General features: G+C 37.0%; 1 long non-coding RNA gene across 1 annotated transcript in view; it reads left to right on the plus strand.

The window, feature by feature from the left end:
* The first annotated feature begins 2,887 nt into the window (after window positions 1-2,887).
* LOC309552841 overlaps window positions 2,888-6,734 on the plus strand; it is a 4,161-nt gene continuing 314 nt past the window's right edge. Inside the window, exon 1 of the long non-coding RNA XR_014225142.1 lies at window positions 2,888-3,622. This is a non-coding gene — a long non-coding RNA (uncharacterized lncRNA). The remainder of the gene's footprint in view (window positions 3,623-6,734) is intronic.

Below are 6,734 nucleotides of genomic sequence, written 5' to 3' on the forward strand. Positions count from 1 at the left end.
ACTTTAATCTATGCAGCCTTGTCTGCCTGGGGTATTAAACAACTGCAAGTTGATAGCCTGTGAAAAGTTCAGCTTCCTTTAACCCAATCTGTAAAGTGAGAGCACACTTGTCCCCACATTCCCCTGTAGCTACAAAGGCCAGGTATCTGATGAGCAATGAAATGCACTACTTACACGTCTGAGGACACTTTCACCCAACAGGAAGAGATATGCAGAATAAAATATGCCATCTAAGCCAGTGACAGCCAAATTATCTTCCAGCTCCAGAAATGGCTCAAAGCGATGAAAAATGCAGCTTAATCCCATTGTATAGTTGTTGTTAAGTTCCTTTTTAGATACCACTGAAGGTCATCCCCCCACCTCTAAAAAAAAAAAAAAAAAAACACTAGGGGAGGGGTACCCCCCTGAGAGATATGCTTAATAAACACTGGCTGGAGAGTGAAGTGTTCTAGAGAAGGGGTCTGCAAGTTTTTTGGGGGGGCTGGACAAGGTCTGGTCCAGCCCTCTCTGCTGAGGAGGACGTGCTGTGAAACCCAACCATTTCCCCCTCTAATTCTTTTGTTACTGGTGAACTGAAGCCCCATTGTCCAGCCATTGCCACGGTCCTTTGCAGTTCCCGCTATACGTCGAGCATGTCACAGATAATGAATTTGCTCCAGCCCCTCTCATAGTCCTCATGTGGCAGACGGAACAAATTTGAAATGTCTGGTCAGTGGAAGATCACTCCTTCCTAGACTGCAACCCTACAAGAGCATCGCATATATTTACAGAGCATAGCCCCTGATTTATCGCCTCCTTTGTTACTGCTGCTCCAGCCATGGCACGGCCAGCCAGCCTACCCACCCACATTATTACTACTGCTATTATTATTTGTATTATTATTATTTGTATTGTTTTATTTTTTGGCGTTTGTTTTTATTTTTTTTATCTCACTGACAAAAATCTGTTCATCTGGGTTTTGGGTGTTGATGAATTAGTGGGGGAATGGAAGAGTTAATGCCTTTTCCAAGACCATTGATGTAGTTGTAGATGAGTAAGTTGTAGAGATGGTGGGCAAAGAGATGAGCCAGGCGAGTGGAAACCTGTCCGAGGGAGAAAATGACAAGGAAGGGGGAGAGGGAGGGGGTCTGGAGAAGAGGGGCATGACTGGAGCAAACTTAAATTGGCTTCAAGATTGTGACTGTTAATGAGAAGTGAAGGGAGGCGATAATGAGAGAGACATGGGCGAGAAGAGCTAAGGGAAAGGAGTACAAGGGAAGAAAGAATGAAAGCCTGAGAGGGGGACAAGTTCATGGGAGACAGACACACACAGGGGCTATAGGGACATGTATCATGTATTTCCTATATACAGAGATATATGGGCAGGAATTAGGTGTAGTGTGTGTATGTACATATATATATATATATATATATATATATATATATATATATATATATATATATTTCTATATATATCTATATATATATATATATATAGATATATATATAGAGAGAGAGAGAGGGGAGGGGGGGAGAGAGAATGGGAGGAGAGAGATGGAGAGAGCTTTTCTATCTATCTATCTATTCAGCTATCTACATATCTATGTATATATATATATCTATGTATATATATATATATATATATATATATATATATATATATATATATATATATATACAGAGAGAGAGAGGGGGGGGCAGAGAGAAGGAGAGAGAGGTGGAGATATCTATTTATCTATCTATCTATGTATATATATATATATATATATAGAGAGAGAGAGAGAGAGAGAGAGAGAGAGAGAGAGTGAGAGAGAGAGAGAGAAAGAGAGAGAGAGAGAGAGGGAGGGAGGGAGGGAGGGAGGGGAGAGAGAGAAGGAGAGAGAGGTGGAGATATCTATCTATCTATCTATCTATCTATCTATCTACTGTGTGTGTGTGTGTGTGTGTGTGTGCATATATATGTGTATATATAATATATATGTATATATACCACATATATAAAGAGAGAGAGGGGGGAAGAAAGGGAGGAAGAGAGGGAGGGGGAGAGGGAGAGAGAGAGAGAGAGAGAGATTAGATAGACAGACAGACAGATAGATAGATAGATAGATAGATAGATAGATAGATAGATAGATAGATAGATAGATAGATAGATAGATAGATAGATAGATAGATAGATAGATAGATAGATAGATAGATAGATAGATAGATAGATAGATAGATAGATAGATATTTGTGTATATTATACACACACACACACATATACACACACAAGTATATTCGGTCTTGCTATGTATCCAGTCCTGTATTATCATCATTATCTCCCATATATCACAGTACAGCATAGTGCTATAGCTATCATTAAACCCTTTATATACGTGTAATAATTGTATTACTGTAAAGCAAGGAAAAAAATAGCAAAAAAAGCTGTAAATTGTTTTTTTTTTTTTTTTTTCTTTTTTCTCCTTAACTAGAGAAACCTTTTTTCCCCAATATCCAAATCATATAAAAAAAACGATATCCACATATTTTCTATCATGCCATAATGTAGAAATCTAGAGGTAAAGACTGTAGAAAACATGCCTGGCACAGACTGCGTGCCTACACACACCTAGTACATATGGTGTGCCTTCATGGTGTTTTATTGTTAATACAGTCCTATTGCTATACATCTGTTGGGTAGGTTGTATGCTTTGGTGATGATAAATCCATTCTAACAGCAGATTGGCCAGTGATTTTATTCTCCAGTAATTTCTAGTGGTGATTTTTCTTCCTTTAGGCCCCCTTTTACGCTAACGGTGAATTTCATTTCTTAACCCCTTGTGAAGCAGTGAGGTCATCAAGACTGACAGCCTTAAAACAAAAGCATGTGCTCTGGTAAGGAAGGAATGATAAGCAAAGAAAGGCATATTCAGATTGGAACAACAGCATCTGGATCCAGGCACGCCCTCCTTATTATCATACATGTTATGATGCCTCTACCTGGCTCATGTCACTCCCTCTTACCGCATGTCTGTACATAGGCTCCTATGTCTAAGTGATCACATGCCTGCCAGAGCAATCAGGGCACATATATGAGGCACCCAAGGATGTAGTAGCTGCCTGCACATATGTGTTGTGTAGCTCCGGAGCTCCATTGACTGCTTGCCCTCCCTCCCAAGCTGGGGAGTCGGGCTGAGAGTCAGGGCTCTGCCTCCTCTCCACCAGCTCCACTCTCTGCTCCTCCAGCGAGGTCACGTCCACTGACGTCACCCGCCTGCTCCAGCAAGCCTGGGCTACATTTACATACATCAAGGAAATTAGGGCATTAAAAAATATATGCTAATCCGGCTCAGCACTGGATCTGCGCTCCCCACCCTTTTCATTACAGAAAATGTTGATTTGATTTTATTTTTTTTTTAAACAAGAAAAAAAAAAATGCTTTTTTTTTTTTAAAAAAAAAAAGGCAAAGGAAGAGGAAGGAAAATCCCAAGATGAAACAAAATGCAGTGTTGCTGGGAGAGGATTGCTCTGACTGTCCGTGCTGCTTGAAGAGCAGGCGATGGGGCTGGAGACACGTCCTATGAATAATAACAACGACATTCCTTTCTCCTGCTCCCGTTGGTTCCAGACTGTATTATGTTTAAATACTGATGCATATGTAAAGGTATATTTGCATTTTTTTCTTTCCTTCATTATTCCTTTTTTTTTTTTCCCTGACATCTTCCATAAATTAAAAAAACAAAACATTTTGGGCTTCTCTGTTTTACCATTTGAACAATTTGTTTCTTTGTGTGTGAAATGCATTTTGAGAATCACCAGTATAGACTAGCCTGCTATAGACAAGGGATTCTTATACACTTGTCACTAATTAGGCTGCAGCATATTCGCAGGACATATATAGTAGCAATATAATTCTAATTTTTATTCAGATGCTATTTTATTAATAAATAGGTATCATTTATCCATTCTATTTTTTTTAATGCTTCCACGAGTTAAGCCATTGTTATTTATTGCTGTATTAAGAATAAAAGACAACGAGGTTGATTTACTAAAATCATTTAGAATCTTCAAACAATAAATTGTGGAAATATTCATTTCAATTATCCAATTATGCAAAAAGAACATTTCTGTCAATTTATTCTATCTGCGCAGAATAATTGCAGTGAATATTCATCAGTATAAAGGTAAAGCCTCTATGTATTTTTTTTTTTTTTTTTATTTTTAATTCTAGGATTGTATAATTTTGCTGTGTTCTTAATTCTCAATAAATAAATAGAAGGCCCGGTCACTTCATTTTTAAAATTGTTAAAAAAAAAAAAATCGTGTAAGTGTTGTGCCAGGATTGTACAAGCTGAACATGCAGATCATATGGAGGGAGGACGAGAGGCTTTACCTGTAGACGTACAGTGGGCTCAACGTGTCCCTCCCCATAGATCGTTATGCAAATCCATATGCATATGTATATAGGGGACAGTGATTATCATCAAAGGCTAATCAGATGCAGCGTATCTAGGAGACCAGATAGCAATAATACGGGATTTGCAGACATGCCTCTTCACTAATTTTATTTTTACATTTTTATTTCTGATTTCAAATAGTTTAGGATGTCAGTAAATTATTTTTTTATAGTGTTTAGCATTTAGTAGAAGTGTCCTGTGTGTACTGTATAGATGTGTGTGTATAAGTGTATGACTGTGTTTGCATGTATATATATATATATATATATATATATATATATATATATATATATATATATACATATATACAACGGACATATACAGAATTACACATAATCAACACATTATTAAAAAAATATAAAATCTAAATATATATTGTATATCCATCATTAGTAAAAAGCAGAGAGGCTGCAGATTGCAGGAAGCTAGAATGGCACATACTAGTGCCTATCATTACATGCATTCTATGTGTCACTATATAAGTCAGGTGTTGGTCTCCTGTGCCATCTCCCCCCTATACTGTCGTGTAGTCCCCAGTACAATACACACTGAGAGTTCTGCTTACCGCGGGGGTCGGTCGAGCCTTGCCTGGAGAGGGTGGCATACAGTGCAGGTATCCTTGGCACGTCTCTTTGGGCCTGAGCCCTATTTGCCTGGGCCACATCAATGTCCCATTCTGCCTGTAGTGCTAGCGGTGCCTGAACCCGCTCCCCCTTGTCTCCCCCTCTCTCATGTCTCCCCCTGCCCTCCCTCCCTTCCACTCCTCCTATCCATTGCCAGACAGCCCAAGCAACTCAATGCCTGCGAATCACAGCACCAGTCACTGGCATTTGAATAAGAGTTTCATCCCTCCAAAACACCTGACTTTTAAACCACTTTAAACACCCCAAAAAACCTGCAAGACTTGTCACTCTCCTCCACCATGTCATTTCCAGCAGCCCTCCAGCCCTACTGCTTCTATGGAGATGTGTGCCCATAACCTCAGTGCATTCAGTGACAGGTCGATTTCAAGCAATGCCAATTCATGCCCATCTATTCACATACTGACTGCTACGTGCATACATTACATGGACGCTCTTTTACCCCATATTGGAACTCTATCTATCTATCTATCTATCTATCTATCTATCTATCTATCTATCTATCTATCTATCTATCTATCTATCTATCTATCTATCTATATTATAAATTGCAGTATTGTATCATTATACAGTTATACAGAATTATATTATTATTATTTATACAGTAACAAACACTAAAATTATGGAATATATTGTAATATCACAATTTGGAACACATACGCAAATATTTTAAAACAATAATTAATATTAGATAGTTATTGCAACCTTTCAGATGCAGTCATTTGTGTATTTTAAACACATATACGCGTGTCTATATATATATATATATATATATATATATATATATATATACATATATATCATATTTTAGATGCTAAAATATAATATTACGAACATTTAATTGAAATCATTGAATTTCATTGAACGATCTGTGGCCTTTTCCATTTTATTACCACATTCTTAAAATATAATTTGAAACACTTTGCACGTTTTTACCATTTTAAAGCAAGCGACAAAAAAAAATATTAAAAAAAATCGTTCCTAAAAATAAAGAACTAAAAAAAAAAAAAAGAAAATAAATAGAGGATTAAAACTAACCATAATCATACACAGAGATTTGATTTTTTTGCAGTGTTTTAGTATATGGGTATGTAACTAAGCAGAGCAATTGCAATGCCATGGCAGCATTAATAGGAGCGAAAAGGGTCTGATTTGGTTGAAGTGGAAGGCATTTTGATGAATTGTGTTCTCTTGTCATGGGCTGATAACGTAAATGTGTTCCGTAGTGTGGAATTCATTCTATAGAGGGGGTTACGTAGAGGTTCATTAGGAATTAGGAAGGTGCATAAAAGATTGCGTAGTGTGCACAATGCGACACATTGCAGTCTCATCTGCCGCTAATTCGCTAAGTTCTTTTTTCCCACTCTGCTATATTTTCTATAATTAATCTTGATTTCTTTATTATTATTATTATTATTATTATTATTATTTTTAGTGTGTTGTTTAACCTTAAAACTGCCAATGCCTGTTTCAATGGAATATTAGTTGAAATCATATTTATATCTAAGCGAAAAACAATTGGAAGAAATATAGGATTATTATTTTTTTTTTAATAATCATTAATGGAAACAAGATGTGTTGACCTTTGTAGGTTCTTAGCATATTGAGTCCTTTTTCGGACAAGTAATTCTCATTCGGTCTTAGAAGCTTGTTAGTTATGATAGAACAGAAGTACCTT

This window comes from Pelophylax lessonae (assembly GCF_965119305.1).
Source record: "Pelophylax lessonae genome assembly, chromosome: 1".
Taxonomy (NCBI): domain Eukaryota; kingdom Metazoa; phylum Chordata; class Amphibia; order Anura; family Ranidae; genus Pelophylax; species Pelophylax lessonae.